This window comes from Nyctibius grandis, chromosome 4, assembly GCF_013368605.1.
Source record: "Nyctibius grandis isolate bNycGra1 chromosome 4, bNycGra1.pri, whole genome shotgun sequence".
Taxonomy (NCBI): domain Eukaryota; kingdom Metazoa; phylum Chordata; class Aves; order Nyctibiiformes; family Nyctibiidae; genus Nyctibius; species Nyctibius grandis.
Window position 1 is genome coordinate 60,964,716 of NC_090661.1, and position 16,712 is coordinate 60,981,427.

Genomic DNA, 16,712 nt, shown 5'->3' on the forward strand with positions numbered 1-16,712 from the left:
GGTGCCGAGCCACTGCAGTTCCTTTACAATCACTGGTGAGGTGCGTTCTTCCTGCTCTTACCCACATGTGTGCATTGCAGCATTTAGTCATGTAAATAAGGGAAGAAACAGTGGTGAGGATGCATGGTTTTGTTTTTGTTTCAAAGACTGTCTGTGCCTGCAGACTTGCCAAAGCCAGATGCTGTAACTCTGCATAGCGTTACTCTGTAAGATTGGCCAGAATCTTCCAGACGCTGGGTGTGGTGGGTGCGAGGCCACTTCTTTTGCTGTTTGAAGCTTCGTGGGTAGTTTCCATTGTGGTCTAGCAGCCATGCAGGACGCACCCAAAGAGGCTGGGTAAACTGCATACAGGAATTAGCCCACGCTAGATTCCACGCTTCCACAGCTGGATTGCTACCCATACCCCAGTGAGCTAGCTGAAAACGAAGTAGGTACGTCTCTAGCGAGAGGAGACAGATGAAATACTCAGACAGGAGGCCCTTCTTTCTGCATCCTACAGCACTGAACGCCACCCTGATGCTGGAGAGCAAGGTGTGAAATGGCTCCCTTGAAATAAAGGTGAGTTTAGTGAGGAATCAGGAAGCAGATCTTCTCAATGGAGTGTCCAAAGCGGGAAAACACTAAGCTTCCATGGTTTCAACCACTAAGCTGGAAGTCCTGGAAACCCTGACCTTAAAAGGAGTGACTTCCCACTAAGGGTACAGAAAACATGGAAATCCCAGTAATTTCCAGCATTTCCAGACTTTCCAATCACCTACGAGTAAATGCCAACTAAGAGCTTGGAAGCCCTGCAACGGATTTCCAGGCAGCCCACAGAGCAGGGCTGCCAAAGCACCATCGATCCTATACAGCCCCACAACTGCTCTACAGAGCTGATAGTCAGGTCACCTGTCAAATGCCGTTTTCACTGAGAAGCTGCAGGAACCAGGGAGCACATTTATTTCAGAAATAAAATGTTTGTTGTTTCCAGAATGAAATTATCTCAACGTTCCTGTTGGCAGAAAAAATTCTTTTTATTTCCCAGATCAATTTGGACCAAAACCCCCCACAAGAAAAAATTAAAGGAAACAAGATTTCCCATGAACCAGAAATTCTGTTCTTCAGCCAGTTTAAATTGGTAAATTTAATGAGAGATCTTGATACCAGAAGGAACAACTGCAGTTTCTTACCTAAACCTTTATATGAGCTCAGGTCAAATTACCAAAGCTTAACAAGTTACCACATGTCAGCTGAACCAAGCAGGCTTTGTACATACTCAGCCCTTAACTAGCGCAAAACAATGTGGTTTGACATAATCATTTTTGTTACAGGCTAAACCAAGTTTCATTGCCTTAAATATGCCTCAGCCTAAACATATATACACTTACTACATTTCATATAGAATCACAGAATCGGAATATCTCAAGTTGGAAGGGACCTGACACATAGTACCTCATTAATCTGCAGCAATTTGAATATATATGTAAAAAAAAGAGGCAATAATTGACTTGCAGCACCATTACTTTGCTGCTCTACTGCGGTGCCATTAGGAGCACCACATGAGACCAAGGGACACAACTCTCTTACACAACAAGCAGGAGCAACAGCTGTTACTCTACCAGTTACTAATTAACTGAACTAATGAACTAATAATTAATTAACTACTAGTACTATTTAACCAACTGTTTCAGACTGAGCTTATGCCTGAGTCTTACGAGAAATCTCTCCCGTCCACAAAATGTGCCACAGATCACTATCTGAGCATATCCCTCCTTTTAATGTAAGGATGTGTTGCTATGCCCGTTTACAGATTCAGAAGGGAACCATATTAACTAGTCTAAAAGTCATGCAGGCTATCTGTGGTCTAACAGTCTCAAATACAAGACGCCTACATCCCTTTTACACACCTGTACCTCCTCAATGATCTGTCCTTTGTGGCTACAGTCTGTCTCCATTTCCCATGTTAGTTGTCAGGAGTATCAGCTTATGATCATCGAGAATAATGAGATTGCTCCTATTGCTATCAACTGCAGCTTTGCAACTAACTTTAAGAGGAACAGGCTCATTAGCTTTGGAAATTTAAAGATACCACAATGCTTCCCTCATATTGCAAATAGAGCAGTAGGTTAGTTAGTAGTTAGTAGTTAGAGGGACTATGTATATAATGTAATATATATGTAGATAATGTAAAATATATGTATATAATATGTACTATATACTTATATAATGTAATATGTATGTATGTAATAATAGAAACATACATATGTATGTTGTTGAAACAACAGACTTAAGTTTTACTTCCGTAGCCATGGAACAACCTACAGACCCATGAAACACCCTGCATCTAACTTCTGCCTTGTTTGCTTTCTCAAGGTCTCCGTTAACTTGTCTCTTAGTCCATAACATTGCAAGGCTGACGCAGGTTTCAAACTGCTACCATTTAAAAGGAACAAATAGCCTACATCTATAGGAATTATTCTATTATTTTACCCTGAAACAGAGATTGGTGGGGAAAGGTACATGTTTCAACACTGAGGTCAATATACAAGAGCACTAGCTGACCCTCCTACAGGACTGTCAAACGTAAGGATCAAATATCCCATGATTTGTCACGATTAAGGACATGCTTACTTCCCAGCATTTGCTGCAGTTCTGGCAAGTTGTGAGACAGCAAACTTTAAATCTGCAACATGTCTGATAGAAGTGTTGTTTTTAAAGGTTGAAAATGTTTTAGCACTAAATATTAAGTCACTCAGAGATTGGAATATGTATGGGATCAGTTTTTCACCACATTTCATCAGTCTTTTATACTGTGAAAACCAGTGGGGTTACTCTGGCATGAAACCAGTGCAATGGAATGGAGACTCATGCCTGTGGTCACTAACGTGACCTAGTTGTATATACAAAAGGATACAGGGAAAAAATATTAAGAAAGGGTGTCAAAGCCCAAACATGTTCTAACATGACTTTCTAGTCAGACACTAAGTCAAATCAACATTGTTTTCTGACAAACACTTTGGTAGTATTTGTTGGAGATGTATATGAGTCTCACTTTTCACTCATCGTTGGGACTACAGAATTTATGTCCAAATCAATAACAGTAAGTTGCACCACCTTGCCACCAAACTGTGGCTGTGCCTGCAGTAAGCCAAACTGTTTGTGTGGCACAAAGAGGTCACGTGCCATCCAAAGTTACAGATGGAAGCAGATTCCAGCAAAAAGTTTGACATCATTCTAGCTGTTAGGCTGTGCTGTCTCCATTTCAGTTCTCTCTCAGACAGTTTCGTAGTGAATCCAAGACTATCTTTTGAGTTTTGCCCTTGGTTTATGTTCTCATAATAATTACACACAGTAAATGTCAAAGAAGATTCATGAAGGCCAGGAGAAGATAGGCCAAGCAGTACAGAAGAAATTTCTGTGCTAGACAAAGCTATGAGACACAACTCATGAAGGACTGTAGTCTGGAGAAAAATGGTTTGGCAAGTAAAAATGAAAGCCATACAGTCACAGCCTTCACTGAGAAAATTCATTTAAATCAACCAAACATGAGAAGGTCCATACTGCTGTTTGCTCCTTTGGGTTTGTTTTTCTCAGTTTAGAATCAGATCTGCCTTTGAGCTCTTCCTGCCAAACTCTTGAGAAGTTTCATTTTGAAAACTGACAACAAGGAAGCTTTTAACTGTTTTTATATTAATCTACTTCAAACTAATTTTTATCTAGCTAGAGGCAGGGTTTAATCAATTACAGGTTCTTTCTCTAAAGCAGGCCTCAGCTCAACTTAACCACAGTTTACACTGTGGCCTGCATTACTAAATTCCAATGGCATTTAACTTTTCAAGGTCTTTCTTTAGAGTGGTAACACTGAGCTTTACATGATACACGGACAAGGGTTTAGGAAATGCCAGCTGGTTACTCCTGAAAGGATTCACTGATGGACTCCACCACCACTAATGGAAAACTGAAGAATGCACTTAGCCAGAACGATGTGAGACGTTAGGATTTCTCACTACCCATCATACACACACACAAAAAAAAAAATGTCTTTCATGCTTACTGGGAAGCTCCTGGAAGAGCCCAATTTTGCATTCCCTGCAAACCCCCAAATTCCCTTGGATTTCACTGACAATTTTGAGTTGCACAAGCATAATTCCCTCTCCAACTAGTAACTTCTGCCAGAGCCACAAAAGGCATGACTCTCCTACAACTGTTAGCCAGAAAATTTAGGCTTTTTGAGCTCAAATTGTCAAGCTATCCTCTAGTTCTGGTAGTTCCAGGTTCAATTCCTGGTAACGATTAGGACAACAGTTACTTCACGGAGAACACAGAATCCATCTCCAAGAACTTCAAAAATTCTTAATATAGAAGAACACCTTTATTTTTGTTTTAGTAGGCATAAATATATACCCACATACTATCTCAAGATACGATTGAGTGGAAAAAAGCATTGAGAACTGATTTGTAATAGGAGAGACAGATTAATAATAAATGGTTACATAACACAAAATGGCACATAATATTAGGAACCATCAACTGCAATAAAAAACAGATGTCGCTGTGTCTATAACAACCCTGCAGAATTCTACTTGTCTGTTACCTCTTGGATTTTTCTTTTACATATACACTTACATGTTAAAACTTGCAATTTCCATGGCAAAGACCAGTCAAGGAGCTTTTATGTCCGAGCTTATGAGGTTTGATAATAATTTTCTAAATTTGCCTAGGATAGAACACATGAGAACTGCAAGCAGCTGACTCAAAGAGTCACATGATATTACCTATGTATGTATTTACAGCTTGTGTTTAGGAGGAGAAACACATTCAGTGAGAGAATGACATCTTTTCAAGGATTCAAACAAAACCACAAAAAAATCGAAGTTGAATTAAGGCTTACAAGCAGGAAGATATACAGCAATAATTGCGTAACAACCTCCCTGCAAAGCTTTCTCTCTGCCACCCTTAAAAGGCATGCTGGAAAAAAAATACAACAGGTCGCTCCTAAACATGATTTGGCTAGTAGGAAACAAATGCTGGTAGAAAAAAATGCACTGGCTATTTCCCTGTACCACAACAGGATTAATTATAACCTTTTCTCTAAATTTGGAGTTTTTCTTGTATTCTGTTACTACAAAAATCTTGACTATACTTCAAGTTATAATATTAACCAAATATATCTGATTTTCTGCATTAACTTGAGGAAGTTCACTGTATGAGCACATATTCTTTTCTACACTGTAGCCTAACATAGAAACTGCTTAAAATCCCAACTCTGAAAAAACTTCTGAAAGAGCTTAACTCGAAATTCCCAGGCAGTCAGTGGGACATGCTTATCCATATTTGTATGTTTGGCAGCTCAGGACCAAGAGCTACAGCAGGTTCCTCTCTCCCCGTGCACACTGAGGTCTTCTCAAATCCCACCAACCATTTAGGGAACTCCAACTCTCAGTTAAACAAAATGCTTGAAACAATCTGAAGTGCACGGTCTAGACAACCCCCATCCTGTGAACGTATTTGCTACCACAGGGCACCAAAAGTCTTTGAAACATTGTAAAGAAGTACAGAAGTTCCTTCCCTTTGGAAACAGCGAAGGCCACTCCATGTGTTAACTTGCTTTTTCCTAATATCATGTTGTAGGTCCATGCAAAGCCCCCCATTTCTGTAGTGACCAACTTCTACAGACAGATAAATTAACAAATCTCAGCATGTAAACTGGTTACAGTCCTTGTTGTTGAGAGCAGTAAGAGTCTACATATTTACTTTTTTAATCAAGATGAAAATGATAATCTAAAGCAATAGGATGACTTGACTTCTGTCTGCAGAGAGAAGAAAGTGCAAGCTGTTGCAGAAAAAAAACACATTTACTGGTGATATACAAATTTTAAGAGAGACAAGTGTGAACAAACAAAAGCTGTTTCATCAAATTCCATAATAGAGATATGCAAAGGAAATGCCAATATGCATTACATTAATAAGATGCAGTTACTGGCAGGTAGTTAACCCTTTCAAAATCAGTGATGCTGAAAACCATGAGACTGGATTTCCTCATTTCCCTGCACAGTACATTCTGTTTGGTCTATCATGGGAAAATCCCCTTTGTTTTAGTCAGCTTCAAAGTTTATTTTGGTGCAAAATTCCCCTCAAATACAGCGATGTGACCACCTGACCTAAGCTGTAGTGTGGTAACACACATACATACTGCTCTTCCTCCTACAACATCTTTTGCAATGTATGCTGTTCACATGCCAAAAGCTCTTTCACCGATAGACTGTCTATTGGGAAATTAGGTAAAGTGGCCAACTATATGTACCAATTAAAGGTAAAACACTGATAAAAGCCTGCTAGAAGAACAGACAAGCAGGGGTTTATAACAAGAGAGAACAAGCTTGATGGAGGGAAGAGCAGTCTCTGTAAATTAGACCAATTCAATTTAATTGGTGTATGTATACATCATGTATTTACATGTCAGCATAATAATCATAGGATCCATCAAGAAATGGTATCCCTGTATGAGCAGAGGCCCAAACAGTCCAACAGTTTTGTACATGGCTCTGCTGAGAAGACTGGCCAGGAAGGGTCTTACCCGAGACCCCTACCAGAACCCACAGGGAGTTTGTAACACACTCCCTGGCAGAGCCAAGACACTTACAAAGTGAGCTGACAGCTGGGCATGGTTTTGTGGAGCCTAGCAAGGCCCACACAGGGCAGTTGTGTGCCTACATCCCTTTGCAGACCTATCTGCTAGAATTTCACTCAAGTTTACACAGGCCATCTGTGTAACAGGCCAAGTGACAATGCCAGTGCACCGCCGCCCACTGCACCAGGGACTGAACAACGACGCCATCTCACTCTTTTCGACCACCTTCTGTCACAGCTCTCTCCACTATAAGCCCCTGATTTGGAAACAAAGATCTGTGCAGGGCCATTTCTCATGGAAAGCAGAATTAAACATCCTGGGCACCAACCTGTAAGGGAGTGGGGGTCTGACAGGCAGATGCCCTAGCAGGAGCAAATCTGGTTGGACTCGATGATCCCAGAGGTCTCTTCCAACCTGATTGGTTCTGTGATTCTGGGATTCTGTGGTTAGAGAGCCACTGCCTCAAGTACATTTTGAAAAGCTTACACATTGCACGGCTCCTTAGTTACTCCACACTGTGCTTCTGTATGCTGCACTATATAATCTCCCAGTGCAGTAGGTGGCCTGGCTATTTTTAAAGTGCTTTGGATGAGTTTAGGCTGATTATCATGCCTCTCTGATTTTTCTTCTCTTTGCAAAAGAGACCAAGTTTTGACTCAGAAATAAATACATCTGGCAAGAGGAAAGAAAGTCAGGCTTTATATAAAATTTACACTGAACATAAAATTAAGTCTAAATGCAAGACAAATCATTTTGATAAGTGGTTAATAAGTTAATAAAGATACTATTCATCAGCCCACTGGAGTTGAACATTATAGTGATTTATAATTCTCCGGAAAGTTTTTTACTGGTATATTTATAACTGCTTACACCACATGGTCCTCACATGGCTAACAAGCTCTGCAGGAGCTATTTGTTATTTAGGAAAAGCATATTAATGAAATCTTAACATAAAGTGAGTGACCACACAATATATTATAAGTTATTATATTTTATAATCCATACATGAACTAAAGTATTTACTAGACCATTCTTTAAATAACTGTTAACATATTAAGCCAGCAGCAGTGACTCATGCATATTAAATAAACAAGAAAGTAAAGGCTTGCAATGGAAAACCCTTCTATTGCTGTGAAAAGTGGAGCCTAGTGAGCTGCAAAGCACTAATAAATACATGCTGCTGAATCCATTCTCAGGTTAAAGAGTTTGAAGCTCAGTCTCAGAAAGTGTTTGGATAATAAAGTGTCTTATTAATTCTTCCTGGTAGAGGTAAGAGGAGGATGTTGTATGCTCTATCTGTGGCCTTTGTTGTGTAGCTGGCAGCAATGCTGCTCTCTCTTAGGGCTCTGCCTGAGTAGCTAAGGAAGACCTCACCACTCCTCCCTAAGGCAGGCACTCAGTATTCAAATGGCAGTGACAGCAAGAGAAGGGTTATGAACTCTTGCACTTCCACAACTCAATTTCAAACAGACTTTCAGCGCCAAGAGTCTTGCACAAAAGCTTGTTTACAGATTAGCAAAATGAATAGGAAAATAATGCAGTTACACCTGTGTCAAAATTTAACTGAACTCTACATACATCCCCAAGGTCCTACAATTCACGCCCAAATATAGACTTACACATAGGAATAACGCAATTTTAATACAAAGAGAATTTCTAGAAGAGCATTGTTTGAGCTTTATTGACTAGTTAGAAAGACATACTAAATGGCCAACTTATCCTGGAAAGCATCAGACCCTTTTTCACAACTGACTGTGATCTGGTTAGTAGAACACAAGGCTGGACTCAGCACATCTATACTGCATGCACCCTCTGGGTCTGAACTTGGGCCTTGACCCAACAGCCTTACCATTCCTGTGTACAGATTTGGATGCTTAGCTTCCTCCTTGTCTCTCCTTCTCTTCTTTTGAGACCAAACACTATCTGTATTAACACTTTTCCTTAGTTTCATCTAGATGGTTTGACTTCGAACTGGAACAGAGCAGAGGAGACTTGCTTGCACAGCAACCCCCAACCTTTGCCCATACGGCAACAATGAACAACTTCTGTCACCACCTCTTTGCACTGCATAGGGATCCCTGAAGAAACACACCCTTATACACCAGCTCTCCCCAAGCCCCAGGAACCCTGGGAGGCTGCAGAATCACCAGTATGAAAACTCACAGCCAAGAGTCTGACATGAGCTCTGTGGACAGGCATTAAGTTACGGCACAAACCCAACTGAAGTTTGAACAAAGTGCAGCTACAGACAATCCCTCTGTTCTGTTTCTGGATCAGATAATGAGTTGTTTATGATTTTGGATGCTTTTGTTTGTTTATTTTGCGTCTCTTTCTGAGACCCTCTTTGTCTGACCTGCGTGTACTCCCAAAAGTTATATTTGGACCAGGACTATTTCCTATTGTGAGCAATACATCATCAAGTTAGTGCATTGAAGAGCTTCTTTTTAACTTCAAATTTGCTATTGTACTTGGAGTCCTATGTCATATACTTGAGAGCATCACTGGTACATGGAAAGCAGTTTTTCTCCTGGTGGACCCAACAGTGATGTTGCAGGGTACCATCTAAAGCATCCCACTTGCAATGTGAATAGTCCAGCACTACTCTTCTATACACACACTGTGCATTCCTAAGACCTGCAGCCACTGCAAACCTTGCTGCTGGTAAAGGTGCAATACTGACCCACAGTCCTAGAACCATAAGGGATCATGCCCAGTCAACCCGTGGTCTTTTTCTCTTTGCATCACAAATACATTCTATGTGTTTATACAGTGCTTGAAGCATTTTGATATAATTCTGTATCATTTTGCAAAGTTTTAAAGGCCTCCAGGACCACAGAAATGCTTTGGAGAAATTGAAAAAGAGCAGGACTGGGAGGCAGAAAAATAGAAGAGTTACTAGCGGTAGTCTGTGAACTTCATGAACCTATTACAGAAACCCCAGATGCAAAATGCAATATAGAGCTAAATTCCAGCACTCATTACTCATCCTGCTTTTGCAACATGAGTAAGTCATGCACGGAATAAGATACTGCTCTGCATGAGACATCAGTATAACCTGGACCACACTGCATGAGGGATTTTCTGTCCCAAAAGTAAAGAAGAAAAAATGAGTGAAAAAGCAGAAAAAGATGACAATGTGAAAGTTCTAGGTCAACATATTATCAGAAATACAAAGTATGAGTTGCAGTTACATATATATACCCTGAACGCTGACTTCAGAGTAGATACACACCATGTTCTTGTCAGGCATTTGCCTCGGGGCAGATGATTTTGCTGGACATTAAGTACCTTCTGGGTGGGGAGGAGGGGGTTCAGATATTTTTTATCATCTTTAAACTTACGGGAATTTCTTTCCGACTTTATTCTAGCTCCAGCTTAGTTTTGTCCAAGATTCTCTCTAAGTGTAGCGTACCCAATGTGTGGGCTAGGCAGACTTTAGAAATAGGAAAGAAACAGTTGAGGAAATTGCCTCTTGCTTTTTCATTCTCTCCTTACTTTTTCAGTCTTCCACTGTTGCACATAGGTTGCAAGTTGCATTCCCACTGAGAAATGCAGGGTAAGCTAAATAAGGGGTAGTTCAATCAAACCACGATCTCTGAATGCTGCTTTCTGCATGGTCAGTGGACCAGTCTCTTCCTGTCCCGTTCCATTGCCAGTCACTCCATTGCGAGCCTCACATTTCCTATCTTCCTTCTCTGCTCTCCAAACACCCTCTCCTTTCTCATTTCCTCTTTCACTTACTTCTTTTGCTCCTGTATACACAAGGACACACCTCTGCACTATCGTTCTCCATCTCTCAATAATAAAGCTGACATTTTGTATCAAAATTAAAAAGCTCAGTAACCATGACTAATGATAAAGAAGGAGGTCGGACTTCAAGAACAATGCACCCAGGAAGCAAAAATGTCTATACTGAGCTAATGTAATCTCTCCGTGGTGGCCAGAAGTGAACACTTATGGAAAAAAAAAAAGTGAAAACACATTGTTTGGAGCAATGCCTAACCTGATAAGGTCTTAAAAATTCCATCAGTTAGTGGTTTGAGGATTTCCTGTGTGGCAGCCAGCATCCAGACTACCATACTCCATATCCATACATTAATTTCCTCAATGAATTTTTCAGTGCCCTCTCATTTTTGCATTTGTGAGAAACAGTGATTAATTGTTGAGTCTTTTTACAGAACTAATATGCAGTGCTTCCATTAGCATTCTGTATGACTGCTGACGTGCTACATCCAGTCCATACAGCCATAAAGTTTTGTTTCACATCCAATCAGTAATCATAAGCTGGTATTATCTTCCACAATAAAAACAAAACAACTATCATTATATCACATCTGTTTTCTAGCTTCAAGCAAGTGTTTAAGGGCAACTCTGGAGCCATCCACATTTCTCAAAATACTTTTTCCACTTCATCACTCTGCAGTGCCAGTGGTCGTACAGTGCAAATTAACTCTTTGGAGTTTTTGGATGAGCCTGACAGTGAATGCCAGCCCCTGATTTTCCACAGCTCAGAGTACACACATTCACAAATGGTTGTAATACTTGTCATAACGCTTTGGTTAAATGGCAAGAAAAAGAAGAGGGTTAATGTTGCCTTAAGAAGATCAGATGAACAAGGTAGTCACTGTAGTAGTTTCAGCCTACTTTTAAGTGTTACTGGACAACATGTGATGTATTTATAAGCAGAACAGAGCTTGTATATAACTCAGGAAACATGACTTTCAAGAAATTTCAACAAATTTGAATAAAACCCCTTAGGGTCCTTTCAGGTTTTGTTGACAATTTTTCAAGAATTTGTGTAGTTGCTGCAGCTGCATATCATAGGATTTCCAGAACGGGTTGACTCAGACACACCCAAGTATTCTTGCAGGGTTCTGTTATTTACAAGGCGCTCTGTTAAAATGGACTGTTACGATTTGGCTATACTCATTACTTTGTTTTAATTGTCTTCACATAGTTTCACATATCTTGGTCTTGATACTGCCGGGCTTCCTAGCAACATGAAGAAACTTAAGACTTGATTCTTCAAAGAATTTGTGACCCCAACCCAAAGAGTCCCATTGATCTCAGTGAATTTTGGATCGGGTTAAATATACAGAACACCATCAAGAGCAACAGCAAAATCTAAACCTGAACTAGAGGGATAATATGGTCTGTCTCTATCCTTGTAATTTTCTGCAACAATGCTACCTTCACAGTGGGTGAAATTCTGACCTCACTAGCATCACTGACTAACCTTCTATGGAAGATTTCACCGATAAGGTTTCACTATACATACGCCTTGCAAGTTAATTCTCTTACACTGTTATTTCTAATTCGAGAGTGAGCTGCCTAGAAAATTGTCAGAATGCTTACTCCTTAAAAATAACTATCAAAAGAAAGATGCAAGGGCTGGAGAATACTGAATATATAAACTCAAAAGCTTAAGCGGTCAGTTCCAATTTTTCGTATATCTGATGCAATTTTCTTAATGGTTGCAGCATAATTCTAAATTACTAACAGGGCATTTGTCCTTTTTCATTTATTTTCTCTCCTTCTTTTTCTTTTAAATTGCAGCTGCAAATCAATGCTAACTCATTCAGTGATTACCCAGGAGAAAACTTCTATTTTGTAAAGTGAACATTGTGCTTTCAGGACCTCTCTGAAAACTGTTAACAATGTTCTACCCTTGGGCCTTTCCATCCTCCAATCCCTAGCTTGAAAGCTTGCATTCTCACTAGCCGTCCCTTTTTAAATATGCTTTTGTAAAACTGCATTGAAGTGAAAAATGTTCACGAAGAACTCTGTTCTATTGTTTTAAATAGCAAAGGTAGCTCTCCTGCCTTGATCCTGGCATCTTATAGATTTTTATTTTTTTAAATTTTGGCCAAAAATAGCAATAAAATAAACCAATTCCCAGTTTCCTATGTTACAGCCAACAAACTGATTACATTATTACTGGATAACACCACCTCTTTGAAACTAGGCTGCTAGCTGAGGTCTTGTTATAGTAATGAATTCACACCGCCACAGTTAGCAATGTCAGCATTTCTATTATAATAGTCTCTTCCTCCTACTACTCTCTTTTCTCAAAGGACTGAAATTTGGACTTGAAAATGAACTTAAGGTTGAAGCACTGACAACATAATCCCTGTCCATAAATCCACGGCTTATCATTTTAGCACATTTCTGACAAGTGGCTGTGGAGTATTTTTAAGTACAGGCCCATTCATACCTTCTTCCTACATCCAAAACTTGAGCGTTCATCCAGAGAACATAGCACTCATTCCCATTACCTTTGTGGCTTGAGTTTCTTAATAAATGAGCTTTTAATAATCTCTTATTTTTAGGGAGCCACTGCCTTTAAAACTGTCCATCCAACCAAGTGCATGTTGCCACAGCTTCACTTCAGAAATCTGTTTCAGAACAAGGCTGTCACGCGCAAAGCATGTTTCTCAAAAGCTCTGCTGGTGCTGAACTCCACAGTGTAAAGGATCTGAAAATGCTCCACCTGGGACCTCTTGAGCAGAAGCGGGAGACCCATTGCACACTCACCACTTGCCATGAAGACATCTCTCTAGCTGGGACGTGCCACGAGGACTCCATGGAAACCACACGCAGCTAAAACCCTGCAGCTTGTTTGCTAAACAGGACAGGCCACCAATGCTGCCTCACACCGATGCTCTCTGGCACTCTGACTCCGGGTCCCTTTCCAGGTCTCAGACCCTATCTCCCTCTCCCACCCCACCGTTCAGCTGGCTCTTGGCTGTGTTTGCGCTTGCCCGGATGAAGGCAGGCGACGCTCCCCGGGGCACACAGCTGGGCCGAGCTCGGGGCCACGGCCGGAGGTCGGCCCCGGCCCGCCCGCCCAGCCAAACCAGCCCGCGGGCTTCGCCCTTGGCGCCTGAGCGCAGCCTCTCCGGCCGCATGCCCCGGGTCAGGGACACGAGGGACGGCCACCCCCTCCCGGCCCCGACGGTCACTTACGCTGGGGACAGGTGCCGCCGGGAGCGCTGCCGGGACCCCGGCCCGCCTCCGACGGGGGTGCCGGCCCGGCATGGAGTGGGGGTGGCCTCCCTTTCGGTGTCGGACGGGTGAATGTTTGCCGGGAAACCGGGCGTTTATTCCACTTTGCAGGAGCAGAGGAGGCCGAGGGGGATGTGTGAGAAGGGCGGCGGTGCCCGAGGAAGGGGGCGAGGGGCAGCGGTGCCCGGGGAAGGGGGGCGAGGAGCAGCCGCGACGTGCCCGTTCCCGCTTGACTGGCGGATCCGCTAACCGGCGGCTGCCGCGGGCCGCCGTGAGTCACCCCCCAGCCGCGGCAGCCTCAGCCTCGCCGCGGCCTTGGCAGCCAGACGAGCCTCGGCGCGGAGCCGCCGCTGTCCTCGGGTGAACCCGGCGGGGCTGCCAGCGCCAGCCGAGTACGCGCAAGGCGAGAGCCGCGGCTCTGCCGGCGCGGCGGCGTGCGACACCCCTTCGGGGGGGATGGCGGAGACGGGGGGGGGGGCGGGAGCGGGGGGGGGCGAGCCCCTCGGCGGCCGGGCCGGAAAGGTAAGCGTGGGACAGGGAAGGTGCGGCGGGGACACGGTCACAAAAAGGGCATGGGGCGAGGCGGGAGGCGCTGCCCCCCGGACCGCCCGTACCCGAGGAAGTGGCTGCGGCGGCCCGGCGCGCGGGGAGGGGTCGGGCCCGTCGCCCCGAGGAGGCGGGAGGGGGGGCGAGAGCCTCTCCGCGGCCGAGGTGGGGAGAATCGCTCCCGACAGCGGGGATGCTCATCGGTGCGAACGGCAAACACCTCCCGGCCCTGCCCTGTTGAAAAAAAATAAAACAAGAGCATCCTCTGCCCCGTGGTGCAAAGATCCGGCTCCTCTTGGGCGAAAGGTGTGCGATCACCCAACAGCCGTATCTCCCGCTCCTGGCCGCGGGGAGCGGCAGGAACCTGGGGCAGCTGCTGGCAGCTGCCGGCGATGTCTAGAAAGCCGCGGGCAGGGTCACGGCCGCCTCCGCTCCCCGCGGCACCCAGCGCCGCTGCCGCGCTCCCACCGGCGTGTCCCCGAGGTGTCACAACCCGGCGGGGGGCTCATCGCCAGCATCTGCCTTTGCTCCCACCTGTCATCTTTACTTTTTATTTCTTTGCTGTCCGCCCTACCCATCCCCGACAGCCGGACCGGGCAAGTCCCTAAGGACGGGGGCAGGTTGCCCACGCGAAAGCATGCAAAGTTTGGACCCCGGGAAGACACCTTCCTCCCTCTGTCCCTGTCCCGGGCAGCTACCGAGCTGGCGTCCGCCGGGGGCTGCGCTGGACCCCCACCCCGCGCCCTGCGGAGCGGGGGCGTTGGGGAGAGGCAGCCGCGCTCCCCCCCGAGGAGCCGCGCCGGGAGGCGGGATGCCGCCGGGCACCGCTCGGCATTCAGGAAAGGCGACTCGGGAAAGGGCTTTTAAGGAAATTCTCCCTCAGGGAGGTGAGGGGGGTGGGAGGGACGGATACCCTCTTTGCTCCGGGAGAAAGAGCCCTATCCGCACACGCAGAGCAGGTCGTCGCGGTGCAGCAGGTGCCTCCGGGCCCCTTCGCTTCTTCCCCGCTCCGTCCCTGAGAACAGCGCCCGAGAGAGCCCAGAGACAACACCTTAATAGCCGTAATAATTAAAAACAACAACAATAACAACAAAAACCCCCTTCTACCTGGCCTTAATGATCCTTTACACACATTCCCCGCCCGCTCCCTCCCCCGTCCCCCCAGTGAAGGGCACTGATTATTCGCACTCCTCTGCTTGCCGAGAGCACAGCCTGATGAAAGGACTTTATCCTCGAGTGACTCCATCGCTCGCTCCTCCTCCTCTCCCCAGCCCGCCGGCCGCCTCGCTTCGCTCTCAGCCCTAATTGGGCTCTTGCTAATATGATTAAAGCCCAGTTAAATGTTTCTTGATAAATCTTGTCAAGAGAGGATCCCCCCCCCGTCCCCTCCCTTCTCTCTGTTAGTTGTCAGAAGCCCGGTTACAGACAGGACATGCCCGGCTCCTGCTGTTCATACTCTGGTGGGAAGCTGGCATTTCACAATTGTTCCTTTAACAGGGTTGTTTTGGAGCCGCTCCTGGGGATTGTTCCTCTTCAGGCCGGGCTTGCTGATAAGAATCGCCCGTGGCTTTTATGTAACACGTTAGGATTTGGTCCTGGTCCCAAAATCGCACTGTTTCTTTAGCCTTTTATTTCATTCCCGCCGCCCCCCCCTCCCCGCCCCGGCTCCCGCTGCTGAGCTCTTAGCAGCCTGTTCCCGGAAAGGCTCTTGCTCGATGCGAGCCGGCCAGGCACGATCGCCTGCGTAAAAGCCACGCAAGGTCGCGGTGGAGTTGTGCGGGGGCGGAAGGTACGCACCGGGGCGGCTCGCCCGCGCACGGCCGGCAGCGGGTGTCCCGACCACCGCCGCCCCCCTCCCCGGGAAAAACGCCGCTTCCCCGGCTCCTCTCTCCGCGCCGGGAGCCCTCGGAAGAGGCTCTCCCGTTGCTGCCCGCCGCTGTGCCAGGCGCCCCGGCCCCCCGCAAGTTTTGGGGCAGTGCTCATTGCAGCGAGCGCGCTCTCTCACCTTAACCTGCATCTGTTTTCTTGTGGTTTCACTGTAATTGGGCTCGGGGGTTAAACCCCATCCCGCCCCCGTTATCAGTTGGGGAATCTGGTTGAATTCGTAGGAATTAGGAACCATCAGACGGTGATGGAGGGCGAGGGTGGCTCCCCGGGAGCCGGGTCCCCTGCGCTGCGCTCGGGCTGGCCGTGCGGCTCGGCTCGCCCCGCCGTTTCGGGGGTGTTCGTTGGTGTAGTTGGCTCGCTCGCTTTTGGGGTTTGGGTTCTCAGTTTTCTTTGAGGCTGCCGAGCTTCGGCCGGGGCTTTTCGAGGGCGTTTGGTGGTTGTTGCTTCAGCCTCACCGGGCTTGGGGGGGAGGGGAGGGCATAGTTGTTTGGGAGGATGGGAGAGGCTGTTCGCTCCCCCGTCGAGCCGAGTGTAGCTCGGACTGGAAGCTCTCCGGTTGGGGGCTGGAGGTGGCATTTCCCGATGGCCCACCGGGCCCCGGGCTTCAGCCCGCGCCCGTCCGCTGCAGCCCGTGCCCTGCGTGGGGGCAGAGACCTGCTGCCGC

At 45.7% G+C, this 16,712-nt stretch overlaps 1 long non-coding RNA gene across 1 annotated transcript in view; it reads right to left on the bottom strand.

The window, feature by feature from the left end:
• Positions 1-13,718, bottom strand: part of LOC137663062 (uncharacterized) — a 47,069-nt gene extending 33,351 nt beyond the window's left edge. Inside the window, exon 1 of the long non-coding RNA XR_011048111.1 lies at positions 13,577-13,718. This is a non-coding gene — a long non-coding RNA (uncharacterized lncRNA). The remainder of the gene's footprint in view (positions 1-13,576) is intronic.
• Positions 13,719-16,712: the final 2,994 nt, after the last annotated feature.